Source organism: Bactrocera latifrons, unplaced genomic scaffold (assembly GCF_001853355.1).
Source record: "Bactrocera latifrons isolate USDA-ARS-PBARC rearing strain unplaced genomic scaffold, ASM185335v1 scaffold_98, whole genome shotgun sequence".
Taxonomy (NCBI): domain Eukaryota; kingdom Metazoa; phylum Arthropoda; class Insecta; order Diptera; family Tephritidae; genus Bactrocera; species Bactrocera latifrons.
Genome location: NW_017537689.1, coordinates 1,022,621 through 1,049,327, shown reverse-complemented (window position 1 = coordinate 1,049,327; position 26,707 = coordinate 1,022,621). Strand labels below are relative to the sequence as shown.

Below are 26,707 nucleotides of genomic sequence, written 5' to 3'. Positions count from 1 at the left end.
AATTTTAAAAATATTTTTGAATATCATTCCAATTTTGTATAATTGTCTTTCAGTAAAATATTTTTTCTAAATTAAGCTAACTTTTTAGAAACCTATAAAGTTTTGCTAAAATATTTAATTACAGTTGCCTTATCATTTAGTCAAAAATTTAGCAATCTCTATTTTCTTGCCCTCTTACTGTAGATTCCACTAAATACTCAAACTTAAATGCGCGCCAACAATTGTTTATGCATTTGTCATGCATATTTCTCGGAGCATTTTAATGTGTAATCACGATTTATTGCTAAAACAATTTGTTGTTTCACTGGTTTGCAAATTTTTCTAATGGCAACACTTACACACAAATACATACAAATATTTTAATCTTATGATTCGAAAGAATAATAATCTTTTTCAGATTGTAAATACGTTGGGTACAATTTTCAATTACCCGTTCGAACATTTCGACTAGCAACTGGCGAATGATATGCGTGGTGTTTTACTCCCAGGCCTGAATTGAAGCAGGATCGTTCGCATAGATTTTAGACTTTATATATTCCCACAGAAAAATGTCGACCGGTGTTATATCGCACGATCTCGGTAACCAATCGAACGGCTTGAAATAAATCCATTGTTTGATGCTATGTGTGGGAAGTGGCGCCGTCTTGTTGAAATAACAACAAAAGCCGCCAGAAGCTTTAGTTTCAGGCATCAAATAGTCGGTCATCATATCACATTAACTGTCACCATTGACGGTATTACGTTCTCACCGGCATAATTTTTGAAGAAATATGGGCCCACAAACCACACCAAACCTTTTTTTTCTGGATGAATGGCAGCTCTTGAACATCTTCAGGTTGCTCTTCGTCCCAAATGCGGCAATTTTTCTTGTTTATATACTCATCGAGCCAGAAATTGGTATCATCATAGCTGAATAAAATTTGACTCGAAAGCGTCGCATCTTCTTGGAACTTTTTAAGGACCCGTAGAGCGAAGCGATGTCGCTTGGGAAGATCGAGCGGCTTCAGTTCCTGCAGAAGATGTATTTTGTATACCAAGTCGTTCTATACGTCAGTCGGAGTTGCTGCGAATGGCGTCAAATCGACTTTCCATTTTGAAGTTTTTATTCAACCATTTTAGTTGCAAATTATTTAGTTTTCAATATTGCGTAAATTTCATTGGAGGAGCTAATTCTTAATTGAAAGGTCAAATTTAATTAAGATCAGCTATCATTGCAACGTCAAGCAACGAAGCATAACCGATCACATGTACGTGTATACATATACATATGTATATATGCATATATGCGTATATATAAAGTTGCTTAATATAGATTTGTAGATATGTAAATATTTATTAACAAGTATCGGACAAAACTTTATCTTAAATGTGCACTGACTACGACTTTTGCTAGGTATTTGCATATACATTACTCCAACAATTTAATGAAAGCTTCTCTCTACATATTATATGCATATATGTGACCTGGTCTACGGAAAGGGGGCTTAGGTGTCAAAAATTTTTAGTTGATTCGGATGGAAGATGAGATGCTTTTTCACGTGATAGAATCCAAAAAGTCATAAAYTAGTTTTCGCACGTTAGCTCCCTTTTCGTAGACCAGGTCACATATATGTATTTACTATAGGTTGCGTAAATTAGTAACTAACACCTACTGAAAACTAATATGGAACTTCACCCACAACTAAGCATGAATGAAATATATCACTGACTTGTTGAAAGCTTTCTATAAAAAAGCTTTTAGTTTATAGCACATTAGCTAGCTTTCGACTCGTGCAAGCAATTTAGTCAAGTGTTTAACCACATGTTACCAGCAAAAGCTTTTCAAATTTTTATAGCTGTGACTAAAACCATTTGTTTCTATTTTATAGCATGAGCCTGTAACTGCCACCATAATTTGTGACTAATAACAAGTAATAAATATTTTTGTATTATACATAAATAACTGATATTAACTTTATTCTATTGGATTCTTTAACATTTAATAACGAGTAAAGAAAACATTTCATTTTTTATTGGTATATTTATTTAATGCCAATATATTTTAAAACATTTTGTTAAAAAATTTGGTATATACGACTGCTAATGAATTTTTTAAATATCTTTTACAGGTAAGTTGAACATCACATTTGGACTTTTTATATAATATAATGCATACTCAGAACTTATCTTGGAAACCATAATCAGATTTCAGTAAGTTTATTTTTAAATATCTTCCACTGATTACTACTATTTGACTGTTTGAAATGGTTAATATTCAATATTATTTTATCTTTATTCGTCGAACTATGAGAGCGATATTAATTATATTTATCTAACGATTATTTATTTATGGTCATTTCATTATATCAATCAAGAAAATGTCTCCTAAGAATACAGTGCTCTTTATAATCTTTTCACATTTTATAATATCAGTCACCCTACTGCTGACTGCTCTGGACTACGTTGCTTTTGTTCATTTACATTCACTAGAAAGTTTTGGTATCAACATTTACATTGCTTAACGTGGAAGTATGCCCTAACAGTTCTCTTGAAAAGCCTAAAGCATACCATAGAAAAACACATTTTTTTGGCAAAACATTTTTTTTTTAAGTTTTTAATTGTTCAAGGGTGATACAGTGATTACAATGGCCCTCCAACTATTCGATACTATTTTTGTAGAACGATTAGTCCTTTGCTTCAAAATGGGCCTCATACTCATTCGATACCTACTCATTCGACGAAAACTTCTTGCCAGTGAGCATTCTTTGAGATCTGAGAACAGGAAATAGCCGTTGAGGTCCAGATCTGGAAGCAATTCGAAGCCCACTACTTGCTTTTTTGTCATCATTGTTAAAATATAGACGTCATAACTTTGCCAGACGATTGTAGCGTTTTTCCACGCTTTGGAGCGAGTTAATCCTATTTGGTAAACTCGGATTATTGTCGATTGGACTTTCTAGGAAAATGGTGGAGTTATCATGGATGGAGCTCACTTTTGACCAAAACAACGGCGAGTTGATGCTTCGTAGCAGTGTTTGAAAATGTTCAAAGGTAACAAACCCGAGTTTTTTCATCGATATGTGACAATGTATGAAAATATCGATGAAAAAAATCCGAGTTTTGTTATCTTTGAACATTTCCAAACATTGCTCCGAATGATCAACTCGCCGTTGTTTTTGGTCAAAAGTGAGAACGCACCGCACCCCCTTTGCACAGAACTTTATCATACCCGAATATTACTGAATGATAATGAAGCACATGTTCAGTTGATATTTTTAGAGTCGAACAACTTCACTTTACGGTCACCCAAAATTATTTAGTGGAGTTTTTGAATGTTTTCGTTGGCAAAAACCTCTTTTGGCGTTCACCGTCTTCGGTGCTCAGTTCACCAGGTCTAAATTTAGCATAGTATTCCTTGATAGTTGATTTTCCTGCCTGCGGATACTCGTTATCAATCCAAGTTATTGTTTCTGCTTTATTTTTATTGCCAACCATAACCTGTTGGGACCACATTGTATGCACTTTTTTTTTTGCTCAGTCTATCTTAATATCTTTCTGTTAAATTCTTTCCCAGTATATTACATACATCAAGGAAGAATTTCTAAGTTTTTATTAAGAAGAACTATTACTATAGTATTCACACATCTCTTCGAACCTCCATCTCAAGTAAATACGTAGGAGTATTGTTGAGTTACAGAGAAGAGAACGATAAATTCCTGGTTTCATAGCCTTTGATAGCTCGAAATATAAATCTAAGTAGTTTCTTAGTTCTTTTGTGATGGTTGCTTTAAACAGAAACATGTACTCGTGTACTTTATACCTAAATGATCTTACCTCATCTGAATTTTTGATCTTTTAATATCTTTCCTATTGAAGTATACTTTATTTGGCTAAAAGCTCGAAATTAAAAAAAAGCTATGTTTTGCACTACGTCGACCTGTTGAACTAGGTTATTTCTGTCCAATGATTACAACTTCATATACCCAGAAGATTTCATCTGGCAGGCAAGTCTCAGTTGGCAAGTTCACTTAAGTGTTGCAAATATGCCACAATTAAGACGCTTCTCAATAAATTTTAGGTTTTATTAACCAGAATACTTAACTTTTCATATAATTGTTTGAAATCGCAGAGCTTGACATACATAATTGAACACAAGACTACATATACGTATGTAGGTGTCATATAAGTCCGTGAAATAATGAAAATCAGTTCATAATTGAAAATTTCTCAGAGCGTGTGGGAGAATTTGTGGCACTTCTTGTGTTACCATAAAGTAGCAGCTGACTACTTAATCATTAGAAATCTAAGTCCACCCATTCGTATATCAATATATATGTACATAGTTGCATATTGTCCCTATATATACAATTCTATGTTTGCAAATACTCAGAACTCCAACAATGCACTGCGAATGAGCGCAAACATTTGTCTAATTGCCGCTGTGGCAGACAAAACTTGTCCACTAGACAATCAATTGCAGTCAAAGAGGCATGAATGAAACGCTTTTGTAAAGAAATGTGCAACGCAAGTGTGGCTGAGTCAAAGTTGGGGCCTTTGCGAACATATGTATTTGCATAAGTGCGAGCTCAGATTCATTGTACAGCCAATTTTATGCGCTAAAAGACATTAAGACAGCTTGCAAAGCGAGCAAGAACAATAAATAAACAAACAAAAATAGCATAAAATAAAGCGACAAACTGGTTTGAGTGTGCAATATTGAGACAACTTTTACGGTTAGCATGAATGGAGGGCTGCAATAGCGTAGTTGGAGCCACACGTCTATTTGCACACCATAGATGTCTGTGCTACTAAACAATCCAGCCCAAACTGTTGGCTAAAGCCATTATGACACTGGCAATTATGAACTTGCCACAGTGCCCTGCAACGCCAAGTGGTAACAAAAACAAGAACAACAATACCAAACCATAATACTTACCGCTTATAAACGAGTGCGAAAATGAGGCATGAATGTGTGAGGTGGCGTTAGGAAAATCGCTTGGGCCGAACGTATAGCGTATCGTTGTAGCGGGATAATTGAGCCATTAACAACACATTACCGGTTAATATCACATGTGTACAGTATACTTGGGTGCGCATACCACAAAAAGTGAGATAACTCAGTGAACTTCACTCTTTTTGTTTGCTTAGCGTCCACTGTAAAGTGTTCAGCAGCTGTTTGTCTCGGTTGTAATTACAGACCAACTTAGATGATGCAGTCAAAATGTCTATTTTGATTAATTGTTCTTTGAGAAAAAATTTACATTGCCCAGTGGCTTAAAATATAAGAAATTATTATCAACTATGTAACTACTTCGATCGTTACCTGAGTAATATATCCAAGAAGGTCATTTGAAAATTGTAAGTCGATCGGTCCAACCGTTTCGGAAAACATAGCGTGTCGAGAAAAACGGGGTTAGAGTTGTGAGAGACGGTTACACTAAGTTAAAACTATTCGGATGCTCCTATCTCCGAAACTATTTGCCGGATCAAGTCGGTCCTTTTATTGGATGCAACCATAGGTCACTAATGAAAGGAGCTTTTCGTTAGAGCATCAACATCCATACGATCGACATGGCCCAATCAACACATCCGTTGGCTTTATTTGCGTTTAATTGACGCGGACGGTTCCACACATCTTGCGTAGAACAGTTTTCTCGAATGTTCCAAGTTCCCTTTTAACAAGATGCGTCATCGTCCATGTTTCAGTGGCCATAGAACAGAAATAATGAAAAACTTATAGAGCGTACTTTTTTTACGTCGGGAGACAGATCTGATCCTTAATTGGCTACCGATCCCATAGAAGAACGTGTTGGCAAGGGTTATTCTGTGCTTGATATCCGGGCTTAGAGCATTGGTTGAATTTTTGTCAGTTTTGAGATATGCAAAGCTCTTAACCTTTTAGTTAAACATGCCAACTGATGTTGTTCCCAAGACGCGAAGAATCTTTATGTTTGTGTTGTTGATACTTTGCCTTGCTCTCGTTTGCCACAAGATCAACCTCTTTCGCGTCTTTTTCTAAGCTGGAAAAAGCTTTGCAGGCACACGAGAGGGAATCATTCTTTTAAAACCGCTTCGGGTATCGAATGGTTCGGAGACGACCTTCCCGATTTTGATGGAGCTGATATTGTGTGTAAGGCACGAGGAATCTTTTTATGTGTCCTCCAGGTACTTTGTCTTGCCCTCGTTCTCCCCAAGGCCAAACCTAGCTAGCGCAGCTCGTCTGGCATCGCACGGTTCAGAGACGTCCTTCCAGATTTTAACAGAGCGGATGTTTGTGATCGACGTCATTCTGCACAACCGTATTAGTTTTGCAAGGATACCAAATTGAGACATGGTCTCGAATACGCAGCTCTTGTCAATGCTGACGAAGGTGAAATCAAGAAAAAAATGATGAGTGTCGATCTGTTTGTCAAGTAATGGCTCATAGCGTTTTGGAAAACTTCTCCTCTTATGTATTTATGATCTGTGGTGGACGCATTAATGATATCCGACCACTATTGGTTATTATTAACTCTTTATCCAAATATTGTTAGTCAATTTGTTTAGGCCCGATTGTACAACCATTCACGTTTAAGTACTTTTTCGAGCTGTCTTTGTGAGATATACGATTGCAACGACATCTATTGACAAAATACGAAAATACTTTTTCGACTACTCAATATGTTTTTGGCTTTGGTGATTCATATGTTTTTTCTTGTCCAAAAATATTATTTTAAAGGCCAGCACAAGCGACGTCATAATAACTTGACTTGTTATCTAAAAATGTCGTTGAATTTTTTCAGCAGCAGCGAATTGAGTGATCCAACTTTCAATGCTCTTAGAATGTGTTTAATGATGCTCGTTTGGACATACATATGTATATTGAATGTTGCAAGTATGGGCCTAGTTTGTGTTTGTAATAAACTGTTGTGATTTAATTTTGTCTACAAAGCGGTTAATGTCTGCAAAAACAACAATTGCCACATGAAAATAATTCTAATTGCTCAGCCATTCACATAAAGCAGAACGAGCAAATAGTTGCGCAGTATGCGTCAAGTAGCTGTAAATGGTGTGTTGCGAATACTCACACATACCAGTATATGCGCCAATCATTTTAGCCAACTCGAATACAAATAGTTGCTGCTCGCAAGACACATAAAATATTCGCCAGCCAACTATTTTCGAATACCGTTGCACGCATCGCCAACAAATCTCACGGCAAGTGCAACAAACTCACTGCCACAACTGCAGCTGGTGCATGCAATCGCAGCTATATGTGCTCGTTAGAAAAGTTGCAGCAAAAAGAACGAAAATGTAAACAAAAAGCAACAAAAGAAGACACATCAGAAGCGCACATGTGTGTGAGCAACACCAAAAAAACCTGGTGAACTCTACAAAAGCCACATCCGAAATGTGCGGCAACAGTTAGAAACGGAACAATTGTTGTTGACAGCATGCTCACTACTTTGTTGTTGTTACTGTTGCTGTTGCTTTAACATCCGCACTGTGCAATATGGGCGCAAGCGTGTTGCAATGCCAAAACAAATGGCATCAACGGCATCGTATGCAAGCAACAGGTGTAATTGGCGGTCTTGGGCATATGCGAGTGCAATTCCACTGTGGTTGTTGTTATTATTAAATTCTGCTGTTGCCTTTGAGATGCTGCGTCGCAGATAGCAGACATTTCATTGCGCATGTGCGACCGTTTGTTTGAAGTGGAGTGATGAGCTTGCAGACACTGCGAGAATTTTAGAAATCTTTTGAAAATTCTAAAATTTGGACGGCCTCCGATGTTTTCTTCTGTGTTTTTTTTTTAGTTATTTTAGATCATTTTTAAATCAATATTTTAAGAAGATCTCTAACAAAAAATAATCTCACATATATTTTCTTATTCTTAAACCAATTTCGGTACTATATAAGTGGAATCCTTTGATGACACTCCTTTACTCTGTTTTTTTGTAAGGTCAAGGCTTGGGCGGAGGTTTTTGGTGGTGTTAATTGTCAGACTTTCTGACTACTGTAGCTTTTTTCAGGCCGGAAAATGTACTCTTTTATTGAAGCGATCATCAATTCAAATAGTAGAGTGGCATTATTTGCATTAAACTCATTGGAATCCTTTTCTTAACTATCAGCGGCTACTTACGTGCGTCTAAGATTAATAATTTAACTACCAGGCTTTAGTGAAAAAAGGAGGGTTACGCATCCGAGGCTGTTGTTTCCTTTTCATTGGGGATTTTTATAAGTGGCAGGTCACAAATCCAGCGCACAACCCTGGGAAAGGATTTTCGCCTTCTCGCTTTTGCTCGCCTTCTAACGAATGTTTTTTGGCTACCCAGAGAATACCTAGTTTAAGACCGGAAGTCGTGTTCTGCTTGTGCCATATGTAAAATAATCGTTTTTGGTCACTCCCAAGTGAAAGGCGTTAAGAGAACTTTCCTCATTTGTGTGAAATCCTACACTAAGGTAGGACTGACTCCATCCTAGTACTWAGGTATTCGACACAGTACCCGCCGTGGGAAGCAGAGGAAGAGGAAGACCCCCACTCCGTTGGAAAGATCAGGTGGAGAAGGACCTGGTCACCCTTGGAATTTTCAATTGGCGCGCTGTTGTAAACTCGGCTATAACCGAGTCGAAATCGGAAACAACTATAAAGATTATAATCTCTCCCAGTCATTGGAGTGGGAGTGAGTTAAACGCCGCAGTCATTTGAGTGGGAACGGGTCGGACCACCGATGCCCGCGGTGGTTTACTATTGAACAGCGGGTCAAGTAATGATACCTGCGCCGTTCCAAGCTCTATCCGCAAAAAAATAATGAAGCTTCCGCTAATTGCCGGGGTAATAACTGGACATTGCTTGGCGGAAGAAGCCGTTGAAACATCTTAACACTTCCGTCTCGATTGTCCTGTATTTCATACATGCAGTATGTTTTATCTGATATTTTATATTTCAGACCTTTCGATACCTACGATACGTACCTAACTGAGTTGGCTGAGGTAGAAAAGCAGATTTTTAATAGATACAGTACTGGCTCCATTTTTCTTGCTTTAGAAAATACTGTTCCTAGTCAGTCCAAGTGCGACCCTTTCTTGGTATCAACCTTGTTATCTAATCTAAGAGCACTACTAGGCGCTTAAATTATTCTCAGTGCATTAAAGTGTTTCCACTTGTTGCAAATTGTCGGCTAAGAACCGTTGTTCTCGTTGACTGTTATTGCTGTTGTTGTTTTCCTTCTGCCTGCTGTCATTCACATGGAGATTGAGGAGTTTTCGTACGACGTGGCGGCATGTGATGCAAGCATGTCAACGGATTTCCATTAAATGCTAACACAGCGTATGCCACAAGATGCTTGCAACTGCTAAGTGTGGCCGCAGCAGCTGATACGGTTGACGTTTTATTCTTGTTATACAAAATCACGCTTGCATTTCGTTTCTGGGTGGCTTGCTGAAGCTGTCACTTTAACTGCATCAATTTGAATTGAATTTGTAATTGTAATTAAATTTAAATATTTTTTGAGAACTTCGTATTGCATAAAAAAAGAGGAAAGAGAGAGAAGTGGCTGATTTGCTCAAATTTGATGTATTGATACGATTAGCTGTTAAGTTGATGGAAAAATATTAATTAAATGTTCAGCCTTGTAAGGTTGACCTTTGATATATTTTATTTACATACGTTGTGTGCTTTTATTTGAAGCGCGCATGTGTATTCTTTTAACTTCTAGTATGATCGGAAATCGTGTAACTAAAGTGATTATCATTCTTATATTTAAAAAACAAAAAAAAAAAAAAAAAAAAATAAAAAAAAAAATAATAATAATAATAATAATTTTGAGATTCTATTAATATATAATTTCACACGAACATGAAAAAGGAAATATTATTTATAAATTTCGTTTTGAATGGACCAGTCCGGGTCAAATTTGATCATGAGTCAATACCTCACTTTTCGAATTATTTACATTCTAATTAATTTGAGAAAAATGTTGAAAATTTGAGAAAATTCCACACAACTATTATTTAGACCTGCATACATCTATACATCTGTACTTAGACATATAGTACATCAATCGTCTTACTAGTATCCCTGCAATTACATATTCATCACTCTTTTAATCGTCCAAGTTACACCTGAGTAATTTGGCTGCTGTGCTACTTTTATCTTGAAATTTGTTTTGCTAATTGTATACACCACAACTTCTAATGTGCAATAAAATTCGAATTTCGCCAATTATCATGTATTTGGTTCTGTCTGCAGAATGTTAACCAACATTTTTAGTTACACTTTTTCCAGCCAAAGCTTCCTCATTTTTTGCTGAATGTTGAGAAAATTTATTAGAAAGTCCAATTCGCTTATTGACGAATTGCAATTTACAGTTCCTAGAAAATTCGATACACTTTGGCCTAGTAAGCTCCTTCAATTATAAATACATACATACATACATACATATGTATATACATTTTACTGCCCAGCGCCTGACTTCCTAAAAAAGCAATAAAGGAATCTATCATTTCATTGCCGTTACTTATTTTTATACCCCGAACAAATGATTAGGCCAGAAGGAACTAACGAAACGTTTTCCGTTGGAAGCAAACCGCCGACCGGTTATACATATACATATTTAGTTATACATATACATAGTTAGATATAACGCTTCGTCGATCGATGAGCATCTTCGGATTCACCTTTTAAGAGTTTTAGGACGAATATTTGTCTAAGTAAGATTCATCGATTTTTGTATCCACTCTACGACCTAATCTAATATTATATGTACATACCTTCTAGTTGTTATAAGCAACTTACCTGTTAAGGGTATTATAGGTTCAGTGCAGTCCAAGTTCTATTTTTTCTGTATTTTAGTATCATTTTCACTCATTTGATTATTATTGCAAATTGAAACACCGCTTTGTCTATTGCGAAGGCGCTTAATTGGTTATTGAGTTTTGAGGTAAAAGAGTTAGATAGAGTGAGCTCAATTGCTTAGGTATTGAAAATAGAAAAGTAGACAATAAAAGTAAATTAAAGAAAAATTTAAGACTTAAAATAAATGATTCGAAATAGACTAATTCAGGAACTGGTTTCAAAATTTTTCGGCACCAAACAGTATATGCATGAAAATACTTATTTTGGTCAACAGAACTTACACGTTGACCGATATATAATGCGTTTTTTTAATAATATCGCTACAAAAAACAAAAAATCATTAAACTTCTTTATTCCTGTAAAAGCGCATTCGATGCCATTATGTATGGAACTCGATTTCTTTTGTATGGCCACCACGAGTACGCTTTCAGAAGTCTAGACGCTGAACCCAAATTTCGACGGTTTTGAAGCATAAATCTTCCGATAATGCTACAATTTCACAGTCGATATTTCTATCATAGACCATAGCTCAACAGGAAATAGTCTAACGGCGTCAAATCGCAAGACTGATTCGTCTAATTGCCTGGGACATTTCGTGAGATAACACCTTCACCAATAAATCGATTGTGACATTCACTGTGTGGCTTGTGGCGCCGTCTTGTTGGAACCAAATATTGTTCAAGTTCATATCATCCAATTCGAGTCAAAAACCCAAAGACGTTGCTGGCTCATAAACCGCACCAAACCGTAATTTTTTGAGGGGGCATTGGTGACTCATCGGGTAATCCACACATACTTCTCTATTGTCTATCCAATAATGCATATTTTGCTTATTCACGAAGCCAGTCATCCAGAAATGAGCCTCGTCGCTGAAGATGATTTTTCGATGAAAATTCGGATCATTTTCAAGTTGTTGCCCGACGATTCTGATGGTAGCGGCTTCAGTTCTTGCATCAATTTGATAATGTAAGGATGTAGGTCAAGATCTTTTCGCAAATTCGCTACAACGACGTCACAGGTAGTAAATCTTAATAATTTCGACACGTTTTGTTGGATCGTATGTCTTTCCATGATAAAATGACAAACCTTAATCAAGATAAATGTCAAAAGAACGAGAAAAATATGGCGTCGTTTGCTGTCCCTATCGGCCTACTTTTGTAGCGTCCCTATTGCTAAACCTCTTATAATACAACATAAAGTCAACTGGGAGTTCTATGATTATTATATTATTTATAGTTGTGAGGGCTAGGAAATTACTCATCGATTTTATTATTATTATTTTATTTTGAGGAGTTTCGCGAAAGTATATCCACTTATTCTGATTAAGATATTTTACATATTTATCGACATTTTCGTTATACAGTCAGCTATAGGTTTAAATTTTCTAATATTCGGTATATGGGAGCTTGACCTGGTATAATCGACCAGTTGGACAACTTTTATACAGATTTATATTCAGAGCATGTATCCTTACAGTTACACTTAATACTTGTTGTTATGTCGCTCTTTTAATAGTTTGTATTAGAGATGGGCGTGGTTATTATCTGAATTTACCCACCATTGCTTTCTTTTCAGAAATGCTTAAAAATTTGTTTTCACGTTCAATATCTCTATTTTAAGCCAATATTTTGAGTATGTCATTCTCTCCTCTTCAAAAAATTTTATCTCTGAGAAATCGACCGGTTTTTTCGCGACTTTTATATGTTAAAAATCGGTTTCGCAGGAGTATTAATAAATTATTCGATATTTTCTTCATTAATTGTCATTTTTATGACTTTATTGAAATAAGTACGCATTTAATTAAACGATTTACATTTTGAAGTGAAGTCCAGCATCTCAAGCTGCTCAACTTGGTTGTGAACTGGGGCCTACTGGGGGGAATACTCAAAACAGCTGTTTTCACAAATAAGTAAATTTGTAGGTATGTGTGTACAGATGCATGTAAATATATCTGAAAAATGTTACAAATCGAAATTTTACAACTGCAATGCGCTATTTTGGTATTTGCGAGTTGTTAACTTCAAACAAATGCATGTCTTAAAAAGAAAGATGAATTACAGCATGTGACAAACGATCACTCTAAAAAGATATATCAAACAATTTTATCGCAAAATGGAATCTTAAAAGTTATATACGAAATTCCTGATTCCAAGTTTTTGTGTTCTTTTAATGTTAAATATAGGATTTTTGTCTCTAAAGCATAATTGTTATGATTCATTTCCGATAAATTGTTGGTTAGTTCATGACTCTGAGCACTACACGGTATAGTAATTTGTATTATTTGTTATTTATTTATTAGTATAAGTATGTAAACAAATGCACTTATCCAACTTCACTGTTTTATTTGGTCACATTTACTCGTACTTCTTGTTTGTCGCTCTCATAACTTAAAAACCGCTATCTCAGATCGCGGTATGAAAGTTGATCGCCCAAGAAAATGCTGCAAGAAAAATTGTCCAGAAAAGGCGATGGTAGCAAGCCAACACAAGATTTCGATTGCATTCAACGCATTTAGGGCGAGGGGATGGCAGTTTGGTGCACCTATAAACGGATTGTTACCTGCAAGATACATTGCAATGAGCAGAAATATAAATACATATTTGCTATTTATTTATTTAATGCTCTAACATACATATGTCTTTATATGTATGGTAGTTAACAGATATGCTCTTATATGGGCATGTCCATTAAAAACCGGTTGCTATCAATAAAAGGGTTAAATAATTTTATGTGTACGCTTATGCGGTGGGAAAAAGTACCGATAAAATTTTCTTGTTGTTTTTACTTATAAAAAATACGAATTTGTATCTAATCGAAATAGAATTTGTTGAGTATGTTCATACATTTAATGTGTCCGGTATGTGATCCAGAAAACCCCTCTAGTAGACGGAATTGATCTTTTGTTTAGGAAGTAAAAGATATTGGGTTAAGTTAGGGTTAGATTAAAAGATCGATCCATAAACCGATTAAATTTGAACAGCCAAAAACTCAGGTCCATAATGATACCTTAGTACAACTAGTATTGATTGAAGTAAAAAATATTGGGATAGGTTACTGGAAGGCTGAGAGATACCTGCTAAGAACTGAACAATGGAGGAAGAAGTGTCTGGATATTTCTACCTCAACTTCCTCCGTAGACCTTTGACAGTTAGCGTTCGACAAAATTTTCAGCCGCCTATTGTATAAAGACCAATAAAACCACTTATGATTGCGGCAAGATAAAGCGTACTGAGAGCAATTAGTTGGATCTCGCGGTCTCAGAGGAACTAGTTGTTAACTAGCGCCATATTAAGCACACGCGATGCCCAGAGGTACAGAGCTAGAAGTTAGAGGGATAACAGAGACCTAACTCATTCCCAACCCGATTTAATAAGTACACTCAGGGTTACCAATTCAATAATTTATGTTCACATGAGGATATTTTCTCTGCGGACATAAAATGCAGATGTTTCAGGTAAAAATCTTCGCGACTATTTACAAAGAAAACCCACAAAATGTTCACTTTGTCTTCTAACCAGAGATCAAGAGACATCCAAGAAAGAAAGTGACTTCATGAAAGAAGTCAAATCAATGTGATAAGGTTCCAAATAAGCTAAGCGGTAAAAGTTTTACCAAGAAAGAAGAAGATATTTAATTTTTTTTCCGATTGACCCGAGCGAGCCCAAGAAAAATATATACATATTTATATTAAACTCTTATTGCTTTCTTTTTAAAGCAACATACTCCTAATTAATTTTTTTCCGGTGTACACCACTCTAATTTATTTTATCTCGCACTTATTCGACGCTTTGATAATGCTTGCTGCCAGTCACCAGCCCGCTGCGGTCTTTTAATCAGCAGTTTACACCTGAAAGCATTTCTTATCATTCGCTTCGCTCAAAAGTGTTGTTGTTATTATTATGAATATGAAATTTGTTTTGGTGCGCTCGCAATTTATGGCAAGAGTTAATTTTAGTAAAATTCAATGAGAGCGAGAGAGCGCGAAAAACAAAAATAAACGCCGCACATGTCAACAGAGACCGATAGACAGCCAAACAGACAGACTGTTCACATTGGAAGTACTTGCAGCAATCGGTAAGAGCATGCACCACATGGGACCAAAATACCCAAATACACACATACCCAGTTAGCACACAGTGCATTGCATTTGTTTTGGCTCTCTCACTCGGCCAGTGAGTTGTGCTGTTGTTGTTCGACACTGTTTGTTTTTCACCATGTGCCTCTGCAAGTTCGTGACTTTTTTGCTGCCAGCTGCATTTTCTGCTCGCTCTGTTTTGTTTTGTTGTGTATTTTTATTGCTCATTCTGCTTTGTTTCATCTTTTCTGCGATGTTTTTCCTCAGCGCAGCAACGTGGGGATGCGAAAGAACACAGGTAGACGTTGGCAGCTGAGAATAAACCGGAGTCAGCATGCGATGTCAACTGAGCCGTAAGCCACCGGCGATTTTGTTGGTGCGCGCGGACAGATTCGATTCGACTTTTCAGCTGTTCAGATCGTTGTCGCGGAGGAAAATTCATTAAAACAGTTTGCGGTTGGGGGAGAGAAGAATTGTGTATGGTATTTTTTTCGGTCCAACGAGCTGCGTGTGGGATGTTTTCCGAAAAAAAATTTAGAACATCAATAAAGAAGTGTGTTTAAATATAGAAAATAGAAATGTCACAACGATGAAAACAGTGAAACGAAAGGGAATTTAGTGAAAAGCAAATAAAAGTGGGCGACGAAGGTTTAAAATGGTCGAAGAGTTGCGCGACTGGGGGGAATTCGACCATAGGGGATGCTAAATATTTAGATAAATTAAAAAAGTGAAGATAATAAAGTGATGTGGGTGCTGAAAAATATATCCAAGGGAATTTGTGAGAAGAAAATAGTTGATAATTATTAAATTTGGAAAATAAAAAAATAAATTATGAAAATAAAAATTAAGTTAAATTTGAATTAAATGTTATAATTACAATAATTAAAAAAATTTAACTTTTCAAATATCTTATAATTTTGAAATAAAAAGCTATTGCGCAAAAAGTATTGGCTGAATCCAAAATTGTGTCAGTGAGAATTGCGCGCCCTTTACCGCTGTGCCCAAGTGATAAAATAAATTATCAGCTCATTAACAGCTGCGCAGTTAAAGTATAAAGTGAATTTCGTGAAAAAATATTTATTTTGTATTTTGTTCATGTTATTAATATTTATATTGTGGAAAAATGCATTGGAGCGCCAGCAGACAACCGGTTCGTGCGCTTGACAATTGCAATTAACTTGTGTGTTCATAAACTACTTACAACAACAACAAAAACCACAAAAACAACAATAAAAGTTAAAAGTAAACGTTTTCAAATAGCCTTAAATATATTCAAAAGAAAAAATATACCCAAAAGAACACCAATAAAAATGTATGCGAAATAAAACGAGGGAAACGTAAGCAAAATTCGAAAAATAATTATTCAAAATATCAATAAATAGTTTCGACCTTGTAGGAGTTATCTGCAATACTTCTTTCCACTAAACTGCATATTAATTAAACGAACTAAGTGAATTATCACAAAGTGTCGACGAAATTTGTATTCGCCAGCGTTTTTTTGACAGCCAGCCGCAGTTGGGGAAGTGCTTTTAAATACAGAAAACACAAACAGCACAAGTAAATACAACGCATCTATTTTCTTTACAACAAATACTAAATAGTTTGCTATTTTTATGAAATGATGTGCAGAAAGTTTAGTGTTTTCGAATATAACAACTTATTATATAAGTTTTGGTTGCAAAGAAAAAATTGTGTAAGAAGTTGTTTATAATATATTGTTTAGTTTTGTCTTCAAATATTATTTTCTGATGAACGTCTTAGCAATACTTCTTATTTCAACTGTCTGTACTTCATTTATCTTGCTTTCAATGTCCCTTTTCTATATTATAATGATGTTGGATCCTTGTTTGTAAAAGCATGTGTTAGCAATTTTGGACCAAATAAGTTCTTTAGGTGCATATTTTATAATTTTAATTCTCCGTCCAACACATTTGATTTATGAAACTAAGATTTTGTGAAACTAAAAAATTATGCCTGCATATATTTACCTACCATATAAATATTAATGAAGGGAAGTGGGCTGCTCGTGCCGGTTTAATAATGGTAATGAATATGATCGTTGGGTGCTGTTTTAAGCCGTTCACTGCTGAGCCATAATAATTTCCTTTGTCAGATTTATACGAATCAGATTATTTATTTAAATTTCCAGAAGATATAGCCTTTAAAACATATTTTAATATGTTTCCTAATTTTTTTCTTGACTATGTTTCGCCTGTTGTTTATTTATGTGTTTTTATTATAATAATCCAATGGAAAAGACAAACAATCTGAAAGATATACTACTTCCACAAATGTTTTATTGGGATGCATTTTATTATAAGTATTTATTACCTTTTTATGTGGTCATTCTATTCATTAGGGGTTCGCAAACGTTTTTTGGTTAGAAGTCCGAAAAAAAGCAATTTTTCCAGGATTTTTTTTCTTTTTGAAAAAACTTTTAAATTTATTGATCCAAAATTTTGTACAGTTATTATGGTATCTTTTAACTGTATTTTAAGACTATTAGTATTAAAAATATTTATTTGGAATAGAAGTACAACTGATCTTCGGGAGCTCCTCTCAGAAAATACTTTTTGCGGTGACCACTACATCTCTGAACTGGATTCTCTAAAATAAAAAAAACAAAAAAAAGATTTGGTTAAAGTAATGTTAAATCTAGTAATATTCACCGGCATGATATGAAATTTTTTGCGTGTATTCTTTAATATATGTTCATTAAGAAAAAAAAAATCGTTTTTTTTTTTTTTTAATTCTAACTCTATATAAGCCATCATTAGGCTCATTACACTCACAGTTTTGAACCAATTAAGCGTTGTTCAGCAACTTGATAGGTTTGCTAAAATGTCGTAGTTTTCACCGTAATTGCCCAATACCTTTCAAGTTGATACTTTGGGAACTGCGAAAGTTATCCTGCCTCAAACTGACATTCTTCCTTTAGGCTGGATATTCGCAGTTTCTGTAGGTTCGATCTTATAGATAGATGCGCTGGGTTGATTCCTGCAATGTTTCTTGGTTGCTTCTTACCTAAAGTGAAGTGAAAGTAGAAGCTTTCAAATAATACTCCAGAATATTTGCAGAATATTTGAGTGATGGGCAGGTCAGGGTGCTAGTGTTCCAAAATCTGAGGTATTCCACTAGAGTTTATTACTCAAGCAACGCTTGATGGAGTTGAATGGTGTAGAACAACTTGAGGGACCTGCATCCCCGTGCGGGCGAAATCGGTTACATCTTCCAAAATTTACTATATATTTTTATCTTTCACTTGGAAACCGTACATTGATGGTAATATTTTTATATTTTTTTAGCGCTTATTCACCACACTTTTATGTGAACTCAGTTTTAGCGCTTATTCACCACACTTTGACTTAGATACATTTCGCTTAATACTTGTTTATGTATGTTTTTTTTTTTGGTTTGTCAGAAATTTCCATCCCTCGTTCATATTTCAAATGGAATTTCTTTTTCATATTCACTGTTTCCTTCTAAATTTTCTGTGTGTAGTATTACTAATCTCCACGAATACAAATAAATTAAGGTCAACACAGAGTTCTGAAGAAGATTATTTATCCTTCAGCTTCTCTGAATACTTGGTAGGCGTTTTTAATCTGGGTATGTAAAGGTATGGCAGGTGCGAGGCAGGTAACTGGCAAATCTGGAGAATAGCGCAATCATTCTTATACTGTTTCTTTCTAGCCTGTTTGTTGAGCGAATGGAAATAAGTAGTCTTTAGTTTTGATAATATTTCTACTTTTAATTTCCACTTTACTTTGAGACAAAAGTAGTGATTTGTGAAATCTGAAATGCATGTAGTGTGAAGGTAGTAAAATACTACGCCACTGATTCATATCTCCATTTACCTTTTATTTAATTCACAGTTTTACCGAAACAATTACCATTATAAAGGTGGTTAATAACAGAAAAAAATATATGTAATTATATTCATATACTTTTATATGTACATATATGTTTATACATACATATATATTGTATATGTATTGTACATGTGGACTAGAAAATTAATTTGTTATTGCGTGCTATTTCTGAATTGCAGTAGTTGTATAGCAAATTTACGTTTATATACTAATTGTTTGGCTATTAAAAACATTGATTCTAACGTCTAGTGATTGTGATAGATCTGGATATGTGTACATATTTGTTTACACATCTCCATATATGATTTATATACATACGTAAGTATGTATGTATGCACTGGTATTAATGAATAAAATTACTTTGAACGCTCGTACGTGTTGTTATTATTATCGCCGTATCTGTTTTGAAATAATTTATGGCCATTAAGAATGTTGGATGATCTTGTAACCTCTTTTCATATTTTTTTCTAATTCTAAAAAATATCTTCTAAACAAAAAGCATGATTTATTTAATCTAAATGGTTCAAAGAATGGTCACGCGCCTTCGTAACTTCCAAAAAAATAAAATCTCAAGCAACACGTGCTAGTCAAACAAAATCTAAGTGTTTCTAACAAGAAAAATTTTATCGTGAAAATAATCAGTTATATGAACAATTGATTTCCTCAAACTTTCTATAAATTAAAAAAATATATATAGAAAAATATTTGTAAAACTTTTCGACAAGAAAAATATTATCGGGATAATCATCGCTAAAAGAACAAATCCTGAATTTTCTAAAACCTTGCTTAAATTTTAAAAATACCCAAAATACCTGATTATATTCTAGATGTTTAAGACAAAAAGCATATCTTGAAATACACGTGATATTATTAGTCCTCTCTGGACTTTAGCGTCTCAAAATGTTGAACACACATCGCATTCAGATTTCTTCACTTAATCATCTCTACACTTTAAATAACTGATACATTTTTATAAATAACTGAACACTACACTCGTGATAAGCCGCTCCTCTGCATTTTTTAGAAGAGCTCTGGCGTCATAACCGAAACCAAATACAACTGATTAAGCAAAAATTTACATACATAATATGATAAAAAAAACACAGACGCAGACGTTGATGAATAATTAAATCAACGGATATTTATATTCGATCTCGTTTGAATCACTTGTCATATACATATGCAAATTTTGATTCGCCGCTGTTTGACTTTAAATAAAGTTCCCAAGATAAGAACTTATGTCATTAAAGTGTGCTGGGAATATTACACGATACTTGGTATTTGTGATCTATAGCAAGCACTTCCGCCTGCAAGAATATTAAGTTGAAAATTTGGGTGGAAGACTATCGTAAGAACTGTGAGATGTGATGGATGATTGGTTAATAAACTCAGTTTTGATAAACATCTCATAGTCATAACTTAATTGAAATAGTATTTCCATTAAAGCACTTTTGCACTTTGGGATTATATGTAATAAAGAATTCAAATGAGAATAGTAGTTTCTGATTAATGAGTTATTACAAAACAAGTATATAAGTAAATTTGCATATCTGTATGCATATAATGTTTGATAGAATTTTTTATACATTTTTATACCCAGAACTAGGTATCTTAATTTTGGGAGATAGAAAGTATATACGCGAATTGATTCCTCGGTTTTTTAAATTTCAATATGACATTTTGCACATGTCTTTCTTTCCATAAAAAGCTGCTCAATCGTCGAAATCGTCGATATTAGACCACTATAGAAGATATCCCCCATACAAACTTAAAGATTAAAATCAAGTCCTGTATGAAAAAGTGTTTTATTTAACGAGATATCAACACGAAATTTGGCATAGATCATTCTCCAAGCCAACGTTACAATCTCCGAATATATTGTTCAAATCGGACTACTATGGCATATAGCTGTCATAGAAACTGAACAAACATTTATTGTATGGTAAATTTATTTTCATCTGTAAAGGATTCTAAAGATTCAGTGTAAACAAATTTGACTTATTTTCAATATAAATATTTTTTTCATCAAACATTTTTTTTTATTTAAAAGTACTTTTACTGCAAAATTTTTAAGTGAAACAAATTAATATCGTAAATGTAAAATTTAATACTTTTTTTAATGTTCTTTTTATACAGTGTATGTTCAATGTTATTCAAACTTAATCCTCTCAAAAATAAATTTCGTAAAAATCACAATTACACAACAGCTGAAGCAATTTCTAAAACAGTACAGTGAAATTTTTAATACTAAAACGGCTAGACATGTTAAAAATTAAACATTATAAAATGTAAAATATGCATTTATTTCAAAAATTAAAATTTAGCAAATTTCAGTCACCATGCAAATATAATCACATTCCTTCCATTAACTAAATTCGAAAAAAATATTTTCAGACATAAAATAAATTTTCTAAAAAAATTTCAATTGCTTTTCTGGCTGCCACTAAAATGTTCAGAAGTTCAACAAGGCACACATACCTATGTGTAATGTATGTATATACCTGCATACATATTTAAAATTTACAACATATACACTGCATTTTCAATACTAAGTAAAATGGTATATATTTTGTTTTTCACATCCCAACTTTTATTTTTAAAATTTGAGCATTTGCCAAAAAGGCCAGAAACGTCGCAAGCAGCGTTCTGTAGGTTGTTGGCAGCGATTAACATTTAAATGTACAATTCGTAAGAGATATTTCAGCTATGCGCTGGTGAAAAGTCCAACCGCCAAATTCCGTGCGAGCGCAGGCCAAAGGCTTTTCTGTTTAGTTTTTACTTTCAAGGAAGCCAAACTGAACTTTATTGCTCTCGAATTAACGAACTAGCAAATCAAATAAACAAATACTTACTAAACTTTTTGGGTTTGTTATTCTTGTTGCACGCTTTGCTGTACTTTCATTGAAGGTTGTAAATATAAACTATGTAATTGTTTATAAATAAAAGTAATTAAGTGCATATGTATGTGTGGATATGTGAAAGTTCGTATAAAAGCGTAAAGTTCTTTTTGCATTAGAAAACAGCTTTAAAGTTTGTTCTTGTAAAGTGTGGCAACACTCAATTTTTGGATAGGCGAACGATTCCCACAACAGGCGGTGCTACGTACCGGAATTTATTCGGCTAAGAACTGCCATTTCGGAGCTCTAACCCTGTTTAAATAAAGTCTTTAGTAGCGAGATTTAAAAAGAAAATTTGTAACAGAATCCTGGATTAGGTTGTATACAATGTGATTTTCCCTGGTTGGAAAAAACCAAAATTTGAGAATTATATGATTTTCTGATTGGGAAACTCTAGACGAACCAAGTTGAAAATTTGAGATGTGCTCCGTTCACTCTAATACAAATTTTTAATACCTGTACCTGCTTAGGTACATTATTTTTAAAATAAAAAAGAATATTCATTAGATTAACATTCGCTTTCAAAATAGGCTCCTAAGCCAATACGAGTTGTGTTCAAAAAGTATCGCAAATTTTGAATTTTCGCGGGTTACGTATATTCGAATTTCGAATTTTTTGTGGCGTTATGTTGGTACTCATGTTTCTCACTTATGCCGACAAGCTCGGCCATTTTGAATGTTCATTTCATTGTTGACAGCTGCTTTGCTTACACGTGTTTTGGATCGTCTTCGATTTTGACCTATTCAAAAAAATGGATCAAAGAACCTGTATCAAATTTTGTGTGAAAAACGAAATTAAGTGCGCGGATGTATTCCGAATGTTGACATACGTGGCATACGGAGAAGCTACCTTGGACCGAAGCAGCGTTTATCAGAGGTATAAAATGTTCTCAGAAGGCCGAGAGGATGTGGCAAAAATTGGCTTTTGCACCACGATAACGCCCCTGCTCACACATCGTTGCTTGTGCGCGACTTTTTGGCCAAAAACARCACACTAATGATGCCGCAGCCACCGTATTCCCCAGATCTGGCCCCCTGTGACTTTTTCTTGTTCCCTAAACTGAAGAGGCCCATGAAAGGACGACGTCACGCTTCTCTTGACGAGATAAAAACTGCGATGCCGGAGGAGCTAAAGAAGATAAAAAAAATGATTTTTTGAAGTGCTTCGAAGATTGGAAAAACCTTTGCCACAAGTGTATAATATCTCATGGGGATTACTTTGAAGGGGACATATTCATGAATAAACAAATAATTTTTGAAAAAACACAAAATTCGCGATACTTTTTGAACACATCTCGTACAAGCATGCTGTAGCTTCATCCAATTTTATCTTTTTCGCTTTCTGCTCAGTTATATATTACCATTTACTAATTGTTGGATACTTTCGGTGTCATAATCATAAATTCACTTCTCATCACCAGTAATGCCTGAATTTCGGTACGAGTCTATGCCCAAAACATTAACCAAACATTAACGAAAACAATTGTTGAATCGATTCATAAGAGATGTTGACATCCTCTGTGATCATTTTAATGCTAACAAGATAATTTTCGAGTGAGGTTTCTTTCTTTCTACATGTGAAAAGGGCAACTCACATGGGCAAGTTTACGATGACTTAACGACCTTCACTGAATGTTTCGTACCACTTAAGTACTTGTGTTTTTGATAAAGAAGATTTCCCAAAATAGTTCTGCAACATCTTCAACCTTATTTAACGGTTACGTTTTTGTTAGTCTGGCTGGTTTTGGTCTTCTATGAAACCAGATACGTAGTCCATAGTAATAGTAATGAACTTTTCGGATGAACGGCAATAAATCTGAGTTAAAATTTTTCCCGTCCTAAACAACAAGATCCCAAACTCACACCAATTGAGAAATGGAAATCAAACCCCACGTGAACTTAAAAACAGGTTTTAGGATTTTTTTGTACCGATTCGGTTTCCGCGCGCAGTTTAAACCAGTTCGGGTGTTTTTTAGTTTCGAATCAAAAGTCAGTTCAGAGAATTTGTTTCTAATTAATTAATTTTTTGTACTAAGTTGAAGAGATTTTCAAAAACTTATTTCCACCTCAACTTATATCATATATAACTTTTACTAATATATTTTCTACATTGTTTGTTGTAATTTTGTTTTGATATCTGTCATAGTTGTTCTACATAGATAGATAATACTAAATAATTTTATCAATTGGGGGCAAGTTGTGGCTTTAGAAATTTAAGCTATTTTATACTGTTAATCGAACATGAAAAGTTGTGTACAATAATTTATGTCGTATGTGGTCGATAAAACTATTTTTTTCCAAGAGTGTATACATACATACAAGTATATTCTAAATAATATCCACGAATAGCACAATTTTTTTGTATGCCACACCTTCATATATTTGGCTACGTATTAATTTGTAGGTTCTCGTATCACATTTTTGTAAATACATCCATACGTCAATAAATTTAAAAGGAAAGCATATGCAACACAAAACGATTCGAAAGAGAATTTTTAAAATTAAAAATGCGTACCAACAAATCTTTACACACAAACATAGTACGTGATGCATAGAAATCCAGAGAAGGGAACTCCTACGAGAAAAGGGAGGAAACACAATAAACGCGTGGTAAGCGTCTCCATTAATTTGTTATTGTTCTGCAACAGGAAATACATGTTTAGAAGACAGTTCTACTTCGTTTTTTGTTTGTCAATTCTAAATGTTCTTACCACGTAACCATTTTGCCGGACAATAACCACAAAGGTGCAGCAGGTACAAACCGAGACTTTTTTGTTTATTTGCTTGTCGTTTGCTTAGCCACCTTACCAACCTTCATAGGCGACTGCATTTCCTGTCCATTGCGCGCACAATTTATCGCCGAGCATCACTCCATTTAACTGCACACCCAGCGGCGAGTGGTGAATGCCAAGTCATCGATATGATACAATCAAGCTTTAGATGACAATGTAGGCATCAGTGATGATTGCTACAACAACAAAACAAAAAACGAAGAAGCAATGACAAACCGAAAAAAGTGGGCCTTTTGTCCAACTGCGCAACATAATGGAGATGTGAGGATGTAAATTAAATTTAGCTGGAAAAAACTGAGTGAGCGGCGGAAAACTGACAATGATGAAGTACAATCATAAGTAAAATGTAGGCTTGTGCGGAAATTGATTGAAGAAATCATCGGTTATGAGTTAGTTGCTAGTTGCAGCAATGGAAGTTTTGGGTCATGTTGTTGTGTTCGATCTTGTATTGGGGAGGCAATATTTCATTGGCAAATCAGATGGTGGTATTTTAAGAGGACTAGGTGTAGATCAAAAGCATTATAAACTAATGTAACATATTTTTCCAAAGAAAAAATTGAGAAATTATTTAAAAATAGTAGTTTAAAGTAATGTCCTAGTATAATCAAAACTGTGAAATTTTATATTTTATTAATTTATTCATAAGTCATAATATATTTAACCCTAAAGATCGTGTCGATCCAAAATAACATGTTGAACTCCGTTGGTTATATGTTGCTTTTGAATGGAAAGTATTTCCTAAGGAGACGTGATAGCGAGAATGAGTTAATCTAAAACAATTTGGTGTCTTCGCAGCTTTAATAGATATTTTATAGTTTTGTAATCCTATGCTGATTACTATAGAAATATATTGTTGTTTCTGTTCTTTTTAATCACATATCACAGCTCATTTATCATTTGCTTTCTGAATTGCCTACACTTCTATTACATAAAGTTTCCGATAAGAGTCATTACCGTTAAACACAAAGCTGATACAATTATTTTTACAAATTTTCCTCCCCATTTATATATAGTCTTATATGGAGATATGTATGCACAATTATCTGGGTTGGTCAATATTTATAAATTTTGTGCCATTGTCGTCCGCTGTGCTCATTTGCAATTTCCATTTTTAGCCCTCTTAATTGTTTTTTAATTCAACTTCAAGCCTCATTGGCTACCCGTTTACCCGTCTTCTCAAGCACTTGGCCTAATTAATAGTCATAAAAATGACGCCTTCATTCGAGTTTATCCTCAAAATGTTGACATGTAATTTTCCGTATTTCTTTGGACTTTGCTGCAATTTCGTACGCACATGCGCATTTGATTACATTAGTAAACTATTTATAGGTTGGTGTGTGTGTAACTTTGTATTGACGTTAGCAAGCTGGCTAGCATGGCGCTTTTTAATTTAAGCTATGCTAATATTTTCTGCTTGATATAGACATGATAAATAATTAAGTTTTTATTTCTGTTCCTTATCGAATGCAAGAGCGCTGAACAGTGTGTGGTTTAGAACAATTATTTACATAAAGCATTTATCATAATGTTTGATAGAATATTCCGAAAATAAAATAGCAAAATTTAAAAAACATGTAGTATAACAAAATAATATTAATTAAAATATACTTTTATGCATATGGGTCTCAATATTTTTGAAATTTCATTTATTGTGTAATAGAAAATTTTAAAAGTGAGTAATTTTTTGTTATTTTTTCTTTTATAATATATTTAATTTTTTTTTATATTTCGAATTTCATATTTCATATCTTATATTATACATTCCCCATTTTTGCAACTTTTTTATTTAAAATGTTTTTTAATCACAACGACTAATTTAAATAGTTGAACTGTTGATGATTCATTAATCAAGCTAATATAATTCTGGCCTAAAATTTTACCGAAGAGTTTATTAAGAAAACTCGATTTTAACTGGCTTATGTTTTTTTTTTTCAATCAGATGATATCAAAATTACTTTTTTATATCGAAAAGCTCAATAATTAATTTTTTTTTCATTTTTAAAACTCTTCTCCTTCAATTCTCAACTTTTTCGAATATTTCTTTCCTAAAAACAGTAAAGTTTAAACTTTTTAAATGTGAAAGTTATGAAAAGCAAATAAATATGGGAATATTAAGTCTCTTTATTTGGAGATACTTTGTGAAGAACCTCAAATGTCTATTTGAAATAAAAATATTCATGAACAAATAATTTTCTTTATTTTATATAATAATTGTTTTCAGTTTTTGAAATTTGAATTACAAAAAAAAAATTCTAA

The 26,707-nt window shown here is 34.1% G+C and overlaps 1 protein-coding gene across 3 annotated transcripts in view; it reads left to right on the top strand.

Annotated features, from left to right (window-relative positions):
• Positions 1-26,707, top strand: part of LOC108977958 (nostrin) — a 56,391-nt gene that overhangs the window by 3,983 nt on the left and 25,701 nt on the right. The window contains exons 1-2 of one of the 3 annotated variants that reach the window (XM_018947963.1): positions 16,184-16,228; positions 16,288-16,448. The exons of 1 other annotated variant lie outside the window; for it this stretch is intronic. The gene's annotated coding sequence lies outside the window, so the exon portion shown is untranslated. Of the gene's footprint in view, positions 1-16,183; positions 16,449-26,707 lie in introns of those variants that run through there. One more of the 3 variants, XM_018947962.1, reaches the window with a different exon arrangement.